The following is an 18,666-nucleotide window of genomic DNA, read 5'->3' as shown; positions in this document are numbered from 1 at the left end:
CACTCCACTGAATTTCATTCCATTCCTTACATTCGGGAACATCTTACTCTGTAATCAAGCCTGGAGTTCAATTTCACAATCTCAGCTCACATTTCGTTATTCCATTCAATTCCATTACATTCCATTCCTTTTCATTTTATTCTTTTGCATTCCATTGCATTCCATTCCATTCCATTCCATTCCATTGCATTCCATTCCATTCCATTCCATTCCATTGCATTCCATTCCATTCCATTCCACTCCATACCATTCCATTCCATTCCATTCTATTCCAATCCATTGCATTCCATTCCACTCCTTTCCATTAATTTCCACTCCACTCCACTCCATTCCAATCCACTCCACTCCTATCTACTCCACTCCATTCCTCTTCACTCCACTGCAATCCACTCTACTCCATTCCACTCCACTCTACTCCATTCCACTCCACTCCACTCATTTCCACTCCACTCCATTCCATTCCACTACACTCCATTCCATTCCATTCCACTCCACACCATTCCTTTCCACTCCACTCTATTCAATTCCATTCTATTCCATTCCATTCCACTCAATCCCACTCCGCTCCACACCAATCCATTCTATTCCATTCCTTTGCATTCCATTCCACTCGTTTCTTTCCCCAGTATCTCCCTCTGTCACAGGGCTGTAGCGCAGTGGCACAATAGCAACACACATTTCTCTGTTCCATTCCATTCCGTTCTGTTCCTTTCTATTCTGTTCCATTCCACTCCATTCCACTGCACTCCACTCCACTGGACTATATTCCATTACATTCGATTCCTTTCCACTACATTCCACTCACCTCCACTCCACTGTACTCCACTCCACTCCATTCCATTCCACTCCACTCCATTCCATTCCACTCCATTCCATTCGATTCCATGCCATTCCACTCCTCTCCATTCCATTCCACTCCATTCCATTCCATTCCATTCCATCCCATTATACTCATCTCCATTCCATTCCACTCCACTCCAATCCATTCTACTCCACTCCATTCCATTCCATCCCATGATTCTTATCTCCATTCCATTCCACTCCACTCCAATCCATTCTACTCCACTCCATTCCATTCCACTCCACTGCATTCCTTTCCCCTCTACTCCATTCCACTCCATTCCACGCCACTCCACTCCAATCCACTCCACTCCTTCCCATTCCACTCAAGTCCACTGCATTCCACTCCACTCCATTCCGTTCCATTCCACTCCATTCCATTCCACTCCAATCCTCTCCATTTGACTCCACTCCAATCCATTCCACTCCACTCCATTCCACTCCACTCCATTCCATTGCACTCAACTCCACTCCGTTCCTCTCCACTCCATTTGATTCTACTCCATTCCATTGCATTCCACTCCATTCCAGTTCATTACTTTCTTTCCACAGGATCCCACTGTGTCACAAATGCTTGAGTGCAGTGATACAGTCTCAGCTCACATTTCTTTTCACCATTCCATTGCATTCCATTCAATCCCATTCCATTCCATTCTATTTCACTCCACTACACTCCACTCCATTCCATTCTACTCCATCCCATTCCATTCGACTCCATTCTACTTTATTCCAATTCACTCCAATCCTATCCACTCCAATTCATTCCATTCCATTCCTATCCATTCCACTCCATTCCATTCCAAAGTATTCCACTCCTTTCCATTCCATTCCACTCTATTCCACTCCGTTCCATTCCATTCCACTGAACTCTTCTCCAATCCACTCCACTCCACTCCATTCCATTGCACTGCATTCCATTCCTCTCAACCCCACTCAACTTCACTCCATTCCACTCCACTCCATTCCATTCCACTAGATTCCATTCCATTCCTTTCCGCACCACTCCATTCCACTGAACTCCATTCCAATCCATTTCACTGCACTCCACTCCACTCCATTCCAGTCCACTCCACTCCTTTCTATTCCATCTGATTCCATTCCATTTCACTCCACTCTTTTCCACTCCACTCCACTCAATTCTACTCCACTCCACTCCACTCCTCTCCACTTCTTTCTATTCCATTGCACTCAACTCCACTCCATTCCACTCCACTTCATTCGATTCTACTCCATTTCATTGCATTCCTCTCTATTGCAGTTCATTACTTTCTTTCCACAGGATCTCACTCTGTCACAAATGCTGGAATGCCATGAAACTGTCTCAGCTCTCATTTCTTTTCACCATTCCATTGCATTCCATTCCACCCCATTCTATTCCATTCTATTGCACTCCACTACACTCCACTCCATTCCATTTCACTCCATCCCATTCCATTCGACTCCATTCCAGTTCACTCCAATTCCCTCCACTCCAATCCACCCCAATTCATTCCATTCTATTCCTATCCATTTCACTCCATTCCATTCCACTGTACTGCATTCCATTCCACTTCATTCCATTCCACTCTATTCCACTCAGTTCCATTCCATTCCACTCTGTTACATTCCACTCCGCTGCATTCCACTCCAATCCACTCCTCTCCACTTCATTCCACTCCATTCCATTGCACTCCATTCCATTCCACTCCACCCCATTCAACTCCACTCCATTCCACTGCAGTGCATTCCATTCCACTAGACTCCATTCCATTCCTTTCCACTCCACTTTATTCCATTGAACTCCATTCCAATCCATTTCAGTCTTCTCCACTCCATTCCAGTCCACTCCACTCCTTTCAATTCCATCTCATTCCATTCCATTTCTCTCCACTCTTTTCCACTCCACGCCAATCAATTCCACTCCACTCCACTCCACTCCATTCCCCTCCACTCCACTCCATTCCACTCCACCCCACTACCTTCCACTCCATTACATTCCATTCCACTCCACTTCATTATTTTCCACTCCAGTCAATTCCATTCCAGTCCACTCCACTCCACTCCACTCCATTCCACTCCATTCCATTGCACTCCACTCCTGTCCATTCCGTTCCACTCCACTCCATTCTATTCCACTCCACTCTTTTCCACTCCACTCCACTCCACTCCACTCCATTTCAATCCATTCCACTACATTCCATTCCATTCCATTCCATACTTTTTACAGGATCTCCCTCTTTCACCCAGGATTGTGTGAAGCGGCAGAATCTCAGGTCACATTTCTTTTCACCATTCCATTCTATTCCATTCCATTCCATTCCATTCCATTCCATTCCATTCCATTCCATTCCATTTGATTCCACTGCACTCCACTCCACTCCACTCCACTCCTATCCATTTTTTGCCATGCTTTTCCAATCCCTTCTATTCCACTCCTTTCTTTCAACAGGATATCCATCTGTCACACAAGCTGCAGCTCAGTGGAAAAATCTAAGCACACATTTCTTCATTCCATTCCATTCAATTCCATTTCACTCCACTCCACTCCACTCCAATCCATTCCACTCAACTCCACTCCACGCCATTCCATTCCACTCCATTCCACTCCACTCTACTCCACTTCACGCCATTCCACTCCACTGCATTACATTCCACTCCATTCCATTCCGTTCCACTCCTCTCCAATCCATTATTCTCCATTCCATCCCATTCCACTGCATTCGTATCCATTCCACTAAACTCCATTCCATTCCACTGCACTCCACTCTACTCCATTCCATTCCATTCCAATCCATTCCATTCCACTCCACTCTATTCCGTTCTACTCCATTCCACTTCATTCCATTCCATTCCTCTCGACTCCACTTTATTCCACTCCACTCCATACCACTCTATTGCATTCCATTCCATTCCATTTCACTAAAATCCACTCCACTCCACTCTATTTCACTCGCATCCTTTCCACTCCAGTCCAATCCCCTCCACTCCACTCCCTTCTGCTCACCTCGATTACACTGCACTCCACTAAACTCCATTCCATTCCAATCCACTCCAATCTATTCCACTCCATTCCTTTCAATTCCATACCACTCCTCTCCATTCCATTCCATTCTTTTCCTTTACACTCCTAGCCATTCCATTCCACTCCAATCCACTCCATGCCATTCCATTCCACTCCAATCCACCCCATGCCATTCCATTCCACTCCACTCCACCCCATTCCACTCAACTCCATTCCACTCCATTCCATTCCACTCCATTCCATTAGACTCCATTCCAATCCACTCCACTCCACTCCACTCTAATGCACTCCACTCCACTCCATTCCATTCCACTCCACTTCACTCCACTGATTCCATTCCATCCCATTGCTCTCCATTCCATTCCACTCCACTTCACTCCACTCCTTACTTTCAGTTGTACTCCACTCCATTGCATTCCACTGCACTCAACTCCATTCCATTACATTACATGCCATTCCACTCCTCTCCACTCCATTCCACTCCTCTCCACTCCATTCCACTCTGCTCCACTTCACTCCCCTCCATTGCATTGCATTCCACTCCACTCCATTCCTTTCCACTCCACTTTACGCCACTCCCCTCTACTCCACTGCATAACATTCCATTCCATTTCACTCCATTGCATTCCATTCCTTTCTTTCGACAGGATATCACTGTCACCCAAGCTGGAGTTCAGTGACACAATCTCAGCTCACATTACATGTAAACTTTCCATTGCATTGCATTCTATTCCCTTGCATTCCATTGCATTCCATTCCATTCCATTCCATTCCATTCCACTCCATTCCACTCCTCTCCACTACATTCCATTCCATTCCACTCCATTCCATTACACTCCTTTCTTTCAACAGGATCTCCCTGTGTCACACAGGTTGTAGCGCAGTGGCACAATCTCAGCACACATTTCTCATTTCCGTTCCATTCTGTTCGGTTCTGTTCCATTCCATTCCGTTCCGTTACACTCCACTGCAGTCCACTACAGTACATTCCATTAGATCTGAATCTGTTCCACTCCTTTCCACTCCTCTCCACTCCACTGCGCTCCACTCCTCTACATTACATTTCATCACATTCCATTCTTCCCCATTCCACTGCACTCCACTCAACTGCACTACAATCCACTTCATTCCACTTCATCTCGTTCCTTTCCATTCCTCTCCATTCTACTACACTCCACTTCCCTCCACTGCACTCCATTCCATTCCATTCCATTCCATTCCATTGCACTGCATTCCATTCCATTCCTTTCCTACAAGAGTATCCCACACTGTCACCAAGCCTGGAGTGCAGTGGCACAATGTCAGCTCACATTTCATTATTCCACTCCATTTCATACCATTCCATTCCATTGCATTGCACTGTATTCCATTCCATTCCATTCCACTCCACTCCACTTATCTCCACTCCACTCCACTGCACTCCACTCCCATCCACTCCACTCCATGCCACTCCTATCCATTCCATTCCATTCCACTACATTACACTCCAATCCATTCCATTCCTCAACACTCTATTCCACTCCATTCCCCTCCACTCCATTCCACTCCACTCCACTCCACTCCACTCCATTCCTTTCTTGTCAATTTCACTCCATTCCATTCCAATCCACTCCATACCATTCCACTGTAGTCCACTCTATTCCATTTCATTCCACTCCACTCCATTCCACTCCATTATACTCCATTCTATTCCACTCCATTCCATTGCACTCCACTCCACTCCATTCCACTCCACTCCATTCCATTCCATTCTACCCCACTCCAATACATTCCACTCCACTCCATTGCATTCCACTCCACTTCATTCTCTTCCACTCCATTCCACTCACATTAAACTCCATTTCTCTTCACTCCACTCCGTTTCACTACATTCCAATCCACTCCACGCCATGCCACTCCATTCCATTCCACTCCTCTCCAGTCCAATACACTCTACTCCATTCCAATCCATTCCACTCCACTCCGTTACATTGCTTTCCAAACCACTCCATTCCATTCCCCTCCACTCCCTTCCATTCCAACCATCTCCATTCCAATCCATTCCACACCATTCCATTACATTCCACTCCACTCCAATCCATTACTTTACAATCCACTCCATTCTGTTCCACTCTGCTTCATTCCACTGCACTCCACTCCACTCCATTCCATTCCAGTCTATTCCACTCCATTCCGTTCCACTCCATTCCATTCCACTCCACTCCACTGCACTCCAATCAACTCCACTCCAATCCATTCCATTCCACTCCATACCATTCCTTTCCACTCTACTCCATTCCATTCCATTAAACTCCTCTTCATCCATTGCACTCCACTCCATCCCATTCCATAGCATTCCACTCCTCTCCATTCCATTCCACTCCACTCTACTCCATCACACTGCTCTCCATTCCATTCCATTCCATTCCACTCAGCTCCACTGCTTTCTTCTCTGCTCCAATCCATTCGACTCCACTCCATTCCACTCCACTCCACTCCACTCTATTCCACTCCACTCCACTCCATTACTCTCCACTCCTTTCCATTCCACTTCACTCCACTCCACTCCATTCCATTCCACTCCATTCAGTTACTCTCCATTCCACTCCATTGCACTCTATTCCATTCCATTTCATTCCAATCCACTCCATTAAATTCCATTCCACTCCATTCCAATCCATTCCACTCTATTCCACTCCACTCTGATCTATTCCATTCCATTCCATTCCACTCCACTCCTTTCCATTACACTCCATTCCATTACACTCCATTCCACTCCATTGCACTCTTTTACACTCCATTCCATTCCATCTACTCCATTCTACTCCACTCCACTCCCCTCCAATCCACTCCAATACAATCCATTCCACTCCACTCCACTCCACTTGATTCCACTGCATTCCACTCCATTGCATTCCACTCCATTCCATTGCATTCCACTCCACACCCATACATTCAATTCCACTCCATTTCATTCCATTCCATGCATTTCCATTATGTTCCATTCCACTCAATTCCACTCCACTCCACTCCAATCCATTCCATTCCATTTCACTCCTTTCTTTCGACAGGATCTGCGTCTGTCACATGGCTGTAGCTCAGTGGCACAATCTCAGCACACATTTCTCCGTTCCGTTCCGCTCTGTTCTGTTCCATTCCGCTGCGTTCCTTTCCTGTCCATTCCCCTCCAGTCTGCTCCACTCCACTACATTCCATTATATCCGACTCTGTTCCACTCCATTCCAATCCCCTCAACGCCACTGCACTCCACTCCACTCCATTCCACTCCACTCTATTCCATTCCACTCCATTCCATTCCATTCCATTCCACTGCATTCCACTCCTCTAGATTCCATTCCACTCCACTCCATTCCATTCCCTTCCATTCCACGCCTTTCCATTCCATTCCACTCCACTCCATTCCACTCTGCTCCACTCAATTCCATTCCACTCAACTCCACTCCATTCCACTCCACTCTGTTCCATTCTTCTCCATCTCCTTCCACTCCATTCCGTTCCACTCCAATCCTCTCCATTCCACTCCAATCCTCTCCATTCCACTCCACTCCACTCCACCCCATTCCATTCAACTCCACTCCATTGCATTCCACTCCACTCCATTCCATTCCATCTCTTTCCACACCTCTCCATTCCATTCCACTCCACTCCATTGCATTCCACTCCACTCCATTCCATTCTACTCAACTCCACTCCAGTCCACTCCACTACATTCCATTCCATGCCACTGCATTCCATTCCACTCCAGTCAACTCCTTTCCACTCCACACCAATCCCTTCCACTCCATGCCATTCTGCTCCACTCCATTCCATTGCACTAAACTCCACTCCATTCCACTCCACTATATTCCATTCCCCTCCATTCCATTGCATTAAACTCCATTCCATTCCATTCCTTTCTCTCCAAAGGATCTCAATCTCTCACAAATGCTGGAGTTCAGTGACACAGTCTCAGCTCACCTTTCTTTTCACCATTCCATTGCAATCCATTCCATCCAATTCCATTCCATTCTATTTCACTCCACTACACTCCAATCCATTCCATTCCACTCCATCCCACTCCATTCGACTCCATTCCACTCTACTTCAATCCACTCATCTCCACTCCACTCCACTCCATTCCATTCCTATACATTCCACTCCATTCCATTCCACTCACCTCCATTCCATTCCACTCCATTTCGTTCCTATCCATTCCATTCCATTCCACTCTACTCCATTCCATTCCACTGCATTCCCCTCCATTCCATTTCATTCCTCTCCACTGCTATCCACTCCACTCCACTCCATTCCACTCCATTCTGTTCCACTCCGTTCCATTCCAATCCACTCCACTCCACTCCACTCCGTTCTACTCCACTCCATTCCATTCCACTCTACTCCACTCCAATGCACTCCACTCCATTACATTGCACTCCACTCCATTACATTCCACTCCATTAAATTCCATTCCACTCCACTCCACTATGCTCCACTCCATTCGACTCCATTCCAATCCACTCCACGTGAAGCCACTCCATTCTATTCCATTCCTCTCCATACCAATGAACTCCATTCCATTCCACTCCACTCCATTCCATTCCTTTCCAATCCACTCCATTCTATTCAATTTCACTCCATTCCCTTCCACTCCTCTCGATTCCAACCCACTCCACTCCATTTCATTCCTTTCTTTCCACACGACATCACTGTGTCACCTAGTCTGGAGTGGAGTGGCACAATCTCAGCTCACATTACACGTCAACTTTCCATTGCATTGCATGCTATTCCGTTGCATTCTGTTGAATTCCATCGCATTTCATTTCATTCCATTTAATACCATTCCATTCCACCTCGTACCGCTCCACACCACTCCACTCCATTACATTCCATTACATCTGATTCCATTCCACTCCTTTCCACTCCTGACCCCTCCAATACACTCCACTTCTATCCATTCCACTCCATTCCATTCCACTACGATCCATTCCACCGCACACCACACCAACACACTCCACTCCACTTCATTCCAGTCCATTCCATCCCATTCCATTCCTCTCCATTACACTCCACTCCACTTCATTCCACTCCACTCAAGTCCACTCCATTCCAATACATGCCACTGCATTCCATTGCATTCCTTTCTTTCTAGATTATCTCACTCTGTCACCCAGCCTGGAGCACAGTAGCACAATCTCAGCTCATATTTCATCATTCCATTCCCTTCCATTCCATACCATTCCATCACATTCCAACCCAGTTCATTCCATTCCATTCCATTCCATTACAGTCCACTCCACTCCACTCCACTTCAGTACTTTCCACTCCAGTACACTTCACTCCACTGCACTCCATTCCACTCCACATCACTCCAATCTATTCAATTCAACTTCACTCCACTCCACTCCATTCCATCCCACTCTATTCCACTCCACTCCGTTCCATTCCACTCCATTCAACTCCACTCCACTCTGTGCCATTCCACTCCATTCCACTCCACTCCACTCGACAGCACTCCACTCCACTTCATTCCACTCCACTCCACTGCACTCCACTCCACTCCATTCCAGTCAACTCCACTCCACTCCACTCCACTCCAGTCAACTCCACTCCATTCCACTCCACTCCACTTCACTCCTCTCCACTCGATTCCACTCCATTCGATTCCATTCCACTTCCGTCCATTCATTTCCACTCCACTCCATTCCATTCCACTGCATTCCATTCCATTCCATTCCACTCCTTTTCATTCCATTCCACACCACTCCTTTCCATTCCACTCCACTCCATTCCATTACATTCCACTCCACTCCATTCCATTCCACTCCATTCCACTTCACTCCACTTCACTCCACTCCACTCCAGTCCACTCCATTCCAATACATGCCACTGCATTACATTACATTCCTTTGTTTCTAGATTATCTCACTCTGTCACCCAGCCTGGAGCGCAGTAGCACAATCTCAGCTTATATTTCATTATTCCATTCCCTTCCATTCCATTCCATTCCAATCCACTCCAATTCATTCCATTGCATTCCATTCCATTTCAGTCCACTCCCCTCCACTCCACTTCAGTAGTCTCCACTCCACTACACTCCACTGGACTCCATTCTACTCCACACCACTCCACTCTATTCCATTGAACTCTACTCCACTCCATTCCACCCCGCTCCATTCCACTCCACTCCGCTCCATTCCGCTCCATTCCCCTCCATTCCACTCCACTCCACTCGACAGCACTGCACTCCAGTTCACTCCACTCCACTCCACAGCACTCCACTCCACTCCATTCTAGTCAACTCCACTCCATTCCACTCCACTCCACTCCTCTCCACTCGATTCCACTCCATTCAGTTCCATTCCACTCCCGTCCATTCATTTCCACTTCACTACATTCCATTCCACTGCATTCCATTCCATTCTATTCCACTCCATTTCATTCCATTCCTCTCCACTCCTTTCCATTCCACTCCACTCTATTCCATTACATTCCACTCCACTCCATTCCATTCCACTCCATTCCACCTCATTATATTCCATTTCACTCTTCATACCATTGCACTCCACTCCATCCCTTTCCATAGGATTCCACTGCTATCCATTCCATTCCACTCCACTCCATTCCATTCCAATCCACTCCACTCCACTCCACTCTACTCCATTTCATTCAATTAAACTCCATTCCTTTCCATTCCTTTCTTTCCACAGGATCTCACACTGTCACAAAGGCTGGAGTGCAGTGGCACAATCTCAGCTCACATTTCTTTTCATCATTCCATTGCATTCCATGCCATCCCATTCCATTCCATTCCATTCAATTTCACTCCACTACACACCACTCCACACCATTCCATTCCACTCCTTCCATTACCATTCGAGTCCATTCCACTCCACTGGACTCCACTTCATTCCCCTCCATTCCATTCCATTTCTTTTCACTCCATTGCATTCCACTCCTTTCTTTCGAAAGGATATCACTGTGTCAGCCAGGCTTTAGTGCAGTGGCACAATCTCAGCTCACATTAAAAGACAACTTTCCATTGCACTGCATTCTATTCCATTACATTCCAAAGCTTTCCATTCCTTTCCTTTCCTTTCCTTTCAATTCCAATGAATTCCATTCTATTCCACGCTATTCCACTCCACTCCACTCCACTCCATTCCACTCCACTCCACTCGATTCCACTCCAGTCCATTCTATTCCACTCCACTCCATTCAATTCCACTCCACTCCATTCCATTCCACTTCATTCTATTCAATTCCACTCCATTCCATTCCTTTCCACTCCAATCCATTCCATTCCACTACACTCCATTCCATTAGATTCCACTCCACTCCATTCCATTCCACTCCATTCCACCCCATTCCATTCCATTCCACTCCACTCCACTTCACTCCATTTCACTCCACTCCATTCCACTGCACTCCTCTTCACTCCACTCCATTCCATTCCTTTCCACTTCACTCCATTCCATTCCATTCCACTCCTCTTCATTCCATTTCACTCCACTCCATCCCATTCCATAGCGTTCCACTCCTGTTCATTATATTCCACTCAACTCAATTCCTTTCCACTCCACTCCATTCCACTACACTCCACAGCACTTCACTCCACTCCATTCCATTCCACTCCAATCCATTGCACTCCACTCCATTCCACTCCTACTCCACTCCACTCTATTCCACTCCACTCCACTCCATTACACTCCACTCCATTCCATTCCACTTCACTGCAATCCACTCCACTCCCTTCCATTCCACTCCATTCCATTACACTCCATTCGAATCAGTTGCACTCTATTCCACTCCATTGCATTTCAATCCACTCCATTCAATTCCATTACACTCCACTCCATTCCACTCCCCTCCACTCCACTCCAATCCACTCCAATCCAATCCATTCCACTCCACTCCACTCCACTCAATTACGTTGCATTCCACTCCATTGCTTTCCACTCCATTCCATGACATTCAACTCCACACCCTTCCATTACATTCCACTCCATTCCATTCCATTCCATTCCATTCCATGTCATTCCAATTGATTCCATTCCACTCAATTCTACTACACTCTACTCCAATCCATTCCATTCCATTTCACTCCGTTCTTTCAACACTATCTCCATCTGTCACAAGGCTGTAGCACAGTGACACAATCTCAGCACACATTTTTCCGTTCTGTTCTGCTCCGTTCTGTTCCACTCTGTTCCATTCCGTTCCAATCCATTCCACTCCACTCTACTCCAACCCACTACTTCTATTTCATCCGATTCTGTTCCACTCCATTCCACTCCCCTCCACACCACTATACTCCATTCCACTCCACTCTATTCCATTCCACTCAATTCCATTCCATTCCATTCCTTTCCATTCCATTCCACTCCTCTAGATTTCATGCCGCTCCACTCCATTCCATTCCATCCCATTCCATGCCTCTCCATTCCATTCCACTCCACTGCATTCCTTTCTGCTCCACGCAATTCCATTCCACTCAACTCCACGCCATTCCCCTCCACTCCATTCCATTCCATCCCATTCCATGCCTCTCCATTCCATTCCACTCCACTCCATTCCTTTCTGCTCCACTCAATTCCATTCCACTCAACTCCACGCCATTCCACTCCACTCCATTCCATTCCATATCATTTCACTCCATTCCATTCCAGTCCACTCCATTCCATTCAACTCCACTCCATTCCATTGCACTCCACTCCATTCCATACCATCCCTTTCCACTCCTCTTCATTCCATTCCACTCCACTCCATTGCATTCCACTCCATTCCATTCCATACTACTCAACTCCACTCCAGTCCACTCCACTCCATTCCATTCCACGCCACTCCATTTCATTACACTTCTGTCAACTCCATTCCACTCCACAACAATCCATTCCACTCCACGACATTCTGCTCCACTCCATTCCATTGCACACAACTCCACTCCATTCCAGTCTATTCCATTCTATTGCATTCCACTCCATTCCATTCCTTTCCTTTCTTTCCAAAGGATCTCACTCTGTCACAAATGCTGGAATGCAGTGACACAGTCTCAGCTCACCTTTCTTTCCATCATTCCATTGCATTCCATTCCATCCAGTTCCGTTCTGTTCTATTTCACTCCATTACACTCCACTCCAGTCCATTCGACTCCATTCCACTCCACTTCAATCCACTCCGCTACACTCCACTTAACTCCACCCCATTCCATTCGACTCCATTCCACTCTGTTCCATTCCACTCCACTCCATTCCATTCCACTCCATTCCATTCCTGTCCATTCCACTCCATTCCATTCCACTCCACTCCATTTCATTCCATTCCATTCCACTCCAATCCATTCCATTCCACTGCATTCCACTCCATTCCATTTCATTCCTCTCCACTCCAATCCACTCCACTCCACTCCATTCCACTCCATTCTATTCCACTCCATTCCATTCCAATCCACTCCACTACACTCCACTCCACTGCATTCCTCTCCACTCCCTTATATTCCACTCTATTCCACTCCAATAAACTCCACTCCACTCCATTCCATTCGACTACACTCCATTACATTCCACTCCTTTCCTCTCCATTAAATTCCATTCCTCTCCATTCCACTAGGCTCTACTCCATTAGACTCCATTCCAATCCACTCCACGCCACTCCACTCCATTCCTTTCCACTCCTCTCCATTCCAATACACTCTACTCCATTCCATTCCATTTCACTCCACTCCATTCCATTCCTTTCCAATCCACTCCATTCTCTTCTACTCCACTCCATTCTCTTCCACTCCTCTATATTCCAATCCACTCCATTCTATTCTACTCCACTCTGTTCTCTTCCACTCCTCTATAATCCAATCCACTCTACTCCATTGCATTCCTTTCTTTCTACTTGATATCACTGTGTCACCCAGGCTGAAGTGGGGTGGCACAATCTCAGCGCACATTACACGTCAACTTTCCATTATATTTCATGCTACTCCATTGCATTCCATTGCATTCCCTTTCATTCCATTCCATTCCATTCCATTCCATTCCATTCCATTCCACTTAATTCCATTCCATTCCACTCCGTAGAAATCCACACCACTCCATTCCACTACATTCCATTACTTCCGATTCCATTCCACTCAATTCCACTCCTCTCCTCTCCAACGCACTCCACTATTATCCATTCCACTCCATACCATTCCAATCCGCTCCATTCCACTGGACACCACACCACCACACTCACTCCACTTCATTCCATTCCATTCCAACCCATTCCATTTCTCTAAATTCCACTCTACTCCACTTCATTCCACTCCATTGCAGTCCACTCCATTTGATTCCATTCTATTCCATGCCACTGCATGCCATTTCATTCCTTTCTTTCTAGAGTATCTCCCTCTGTCACCCAGCCTGGAGCACAGTGGCACAATCTCAGCTCACATTTCATTTTTCCATTCCTTTCCATTGCATTCCATTCCAGTCCACTCCACTCCATTGAATACCACTCCACTACACTCCACTGCACTCCATTCCACTCCAGTCCACTCCACTCCATTCCATTCAACTCCACTCCACTCCATTCCATTCAACTCCACTCCACTCCATTCCATTCAACTCCACTCCACTCCATTCCACCACATTCCATTCCACTCCACTCCGCTCCATTCCACTCCATTCCACTCCACTCCACTCGACTGCACTCCACTCCACTCCACTGCACTCCACTCCACTCCTTTCCACTCCACCCCACTGCCCTCCACTCGATTCCACTCCATTCCATTCCATTCCACTCCCCTCCATTCAATTCCACTCCACTCCACTCCATTCCACTGCATTCCATTTCATTCCATTCCATTCCACTCCATTTCATTCCATTCCACTCCACTGCATTGTATTCCACTCCACTCCATTCCATCACATTCCACTCCACTCCATTCCATTCCACTCCATTCCACCCTATTCCATTCCATTCCACTCCACTCCACTCCATTCCATTCCACTGCATCCCACTCCATTCGAGTCCATTCCACTCCACTCCTTTCCATTCCATTACATTTCACTCCATGGCATTTCAATTGTTCCTTTTCATAGGATATCACTGGGTCAGCCAGGCTGGAGTGCACTGGCACAATCACAGCTCACATTACAGGACATCTTTCCATTTGCACTGCATTCTCTTTAATAACATTCCATTGCTTTCCACTACATTCTATTCCTTTCCATTCCATTCAATTCCATTCCATTCCACACTGTTCCACTTCACTCCACTCCACAACAGTGCACTCCACTCAATTCCACTCCATTCCATTCCATTCCGCTCCACTACACTCAATTCCACTTCACTCCATTCCATTCCACTGCATTCCATTCCATTCCATTCCACTGCATTCCATTCCATTCCATTCCACTTCTTTCCTTTCCATTCCATTAAACTCTATTCCATTCCATTCCATTCAACTCTATTCCATTCCATTCCACTCCATTCCATTCCATCCCACTCCTCTTCATTCCATTTCACTCCACTCCATCCCATTCCATACATTCCAGTCCTTTCCATTCAATTCCACTCAACTCAATTCCCTTCCATTCCACTCCACTGCATTTCACTCACTCCACTCCATTCCACCCCACTCCATTCCACTCTACTTCTCTCCACTCCATTTCATTCCACTTCACTCCACTCCACTGAACTCCACTCTACTCCACACCACTCCATTCCATTCCATTCCATTCCACTCAATTCCATTCCATTCCTTTCTGTCAACAGGGTCTCACACTGTCACAAAGGCTGGAGTGCATTGGCACAATCTCAGCTGAACTTTCTTTTCATCATACCATTGCATTCCATTCCATCCCATTCCATTCTATTCTATTTCACTCCACTCCACTGAACTCATCACAGTTCCATTCCACTCCATCTCATTCCATTCGAGTCCATTCCACTCCACTCTACTCCACTCTACTCCACTCCAGTCCACTCCATTCTACTCCATTCCGTTCAATTCCGCTTCACTCCATTGCATTCCATTCCTTTCTTTCCAATGGATATCACTGTGTCAGCCAGGCTGTAGTGCAGTGGCACAATCGCAGCTCACATTACAAGACAACTTTCCGTTACATTGCATTCTATTCCATTACATTCTATTGCATTCCATTCCATTCCGTTCCATTCAAATCCATTCCATTCCACTCCGTTCCACACCACTCCACTCCACAACACTCCACTCCACTCCAGTCCACTCCATTCTATTACATTCCATTGCATTTCACTCCATTGCATTCCATTCATTTCTTTCGACAGTATGTCACTGTGTTAACCTGGCTTGAGTGCAGTGGCACAATCTCAACTCTCATTAAATGTCAACTTTCCATTGCATTGCATTCTATTCCATTGCATTCAATTTCATTAAATTCGATTCCATTCCATTCCATTTCATTCCATTTCAGTCCATTGCATTCATTTCCATTCCATTCCACTCTCTTCCACTCCACTCAACTCCACTACATTCCATTACATCCGATTCCATTCCATTTCATTCCTCTCCTCTCCACTCCAATGGACTCCACTCCACTCCACTCGACTCCATCACATTCCATTTTGCTCCATTCCACTGCACTCCACTCCACCCTAATCCACTCCCCTTCATTCCATTTCATTCAAATTCATTCCCTTCCTATCCATTTCACTCCACTCCACTTCACTCCGCTCCACTCCAGTACACTCCATTCCATTGCATTCCATTCCATTCCACTGCATTACATTCCATTCCTTTCTTTTGAGAGTATCTCACTATGTCTCCCAGCCGGGAGGGCAGTGGCATTATCTCAGCTCACATTTCATTATTCCATTCTGTTCTATTCCACTCCATTCCATTCCAGTCCACTCCATTCCATTCCATTCCATTGCACTCCATTCCACTTCCCTCCACCCCACTCCACTCTACTCCATTCCACTCCATTCCGTTCCATTCCATTCTAATATGTTCCATCCCACTATGTTCCATTCCTTTCCTTTCCATTCCATTCCATCCCACTCCACTCCATTCCACTCCCTTCCATTCCACTCCTCTCCACTCCACTCCTCTCCACTCCACTTCACGCAACCTCATTCCACTCCATTCCTTTCCATTACATTGCACTCCATTTCACTACACTCCACTCCATTCCATTCCACTAAACTCCATTGCAATCGACTACACTACACTACATTCCATTAGACTCCACTCTGTTCCACTGCACTCCAATCTACTCCACTCCATTCCATTCCATTCCACTCCAATCCATTCCATTCCACTCCATTCTATTCCACTACATTCCAGTTCTTTCCAATCCACTCCATTCTTTTCCACTCCACTTCATACCAGTCCACTCCACTCCACTTCTTTACACTCCACTCCACTCTACTCCACTCCATTCTACTCCACTCCATTCCATTCCACTCCATGCTATACCATTCTCTTCCATTTCACTCCTTTCCAGTCAAATCCACTCCACTCCATTCCGTCGTTTTCCATTACACTCCTCTGTATCCAATCCACTCCACTCCAATGTATTCAACTCTAGTCCACTCCATTCCACTCCACTTCATCCCATTCCTCTCTACTCCTTTTCATTCCACTCCACATTCCAATCCACTCCATTCCAATACACATTCCTTTCTTCTTTCCATTCAATTTCACATTCCATTCCACTTCATTCCATTCCATTCCATATTTCATCCATTCCATTCCATCACACATTCCATTCCATTCCACATTCCATTCCATTCCATTCCACATTCCATTCCATTCCATTCCACATTCCATTCATTTCTATTGCACATTCCATACCATTCCATTCCAAATTCCATTCCACTCCATTCCATTCCATTCCACATTTCTTTTCACATTCCATTTCATTCCATTCCTCATTCCATTCCATTCCTTTCCATACCATTCCATTCCATTACACATTCCATTCCCTTCCATTCCACATAACATTCCATTCCATTCCATACCATTCCATTCCATTCCATTCCATTCCATTCTACATTCCATTCCACATTTCATTCCACTCCATTCCACTCCATTCCACATTCCGTTCCAGTTTCCATTCCATCTTCCATTCCATTGCATTCCACATTCCATTCCATTACTTTCGAAATTTGATTCCACATTCCATTCCTCTCCATTCCACATTCCATTTCATTCCATTCCAGGTTACATTCTACCTTCCTGTCCACATTAAATTCCACAATCCATTTCAGTTCCATTCCATTCCATTTCACGTTCCATTCCATTCCATTCCACATTCATTTCCAGTTTCCATTTCTCATTCCATTCCACATTCCATTTCACATTCCATTCCATTCCATTCCTCATTCCATTTCCTTCCATTCCACATTCCATTCCCCATTCCATTCCATTCTTTTCCACATTCCATACCACATTCCATTTCACGTTCCATTCCATTCCATTCCACGTTCCATTCCACTTTCCATTCCACTTCCCATTACATTCCATTCCACGTTAATTCCACATTGAATTCCTTTCCATTTTACATTCCATTCTACTTTCCATTCCACATTCAATTCCGTTCCATTCCACCTTCCGTTCCACACTCCATTCCACATTCCATTCCACATTCCATTCCACATTCCATTCCATTCAATTCCACATTCCTTTCCCTATTCCATTCCACGTTCCATTCCACATACCTATCCATTCCATTCCACATTCCATTCCACATTCCACTCCATTCCATTCCACATTCCATTCCACGTTCCATTCCACGATCCATTCCTTTCCATTCAATGTTCCATTCCATTACATTCCACGTTCCATTTCATGCCGTTCCACTTTCCATTCCACATTCCATTTCACATTC

This window comes from Pongo pygmaeus, chromosome 22 (assembly GCF_028885625.2).
Source record: "Pongo pygmaeus isolate AG05252 chromosome 22, NHGRI_mPonPyg2-v2.0_pri, whole genome shotgun sequence".
Taxonomy (NCBI): domain Eukaryota; kingdom Metazoa; phylum Chordata; class Mammalia; order Primates; family Hominidae; genus Pongo; species Pongo pygmaeus.
This window is presented reverse-complemented; position numbering follows the sequence as displayed.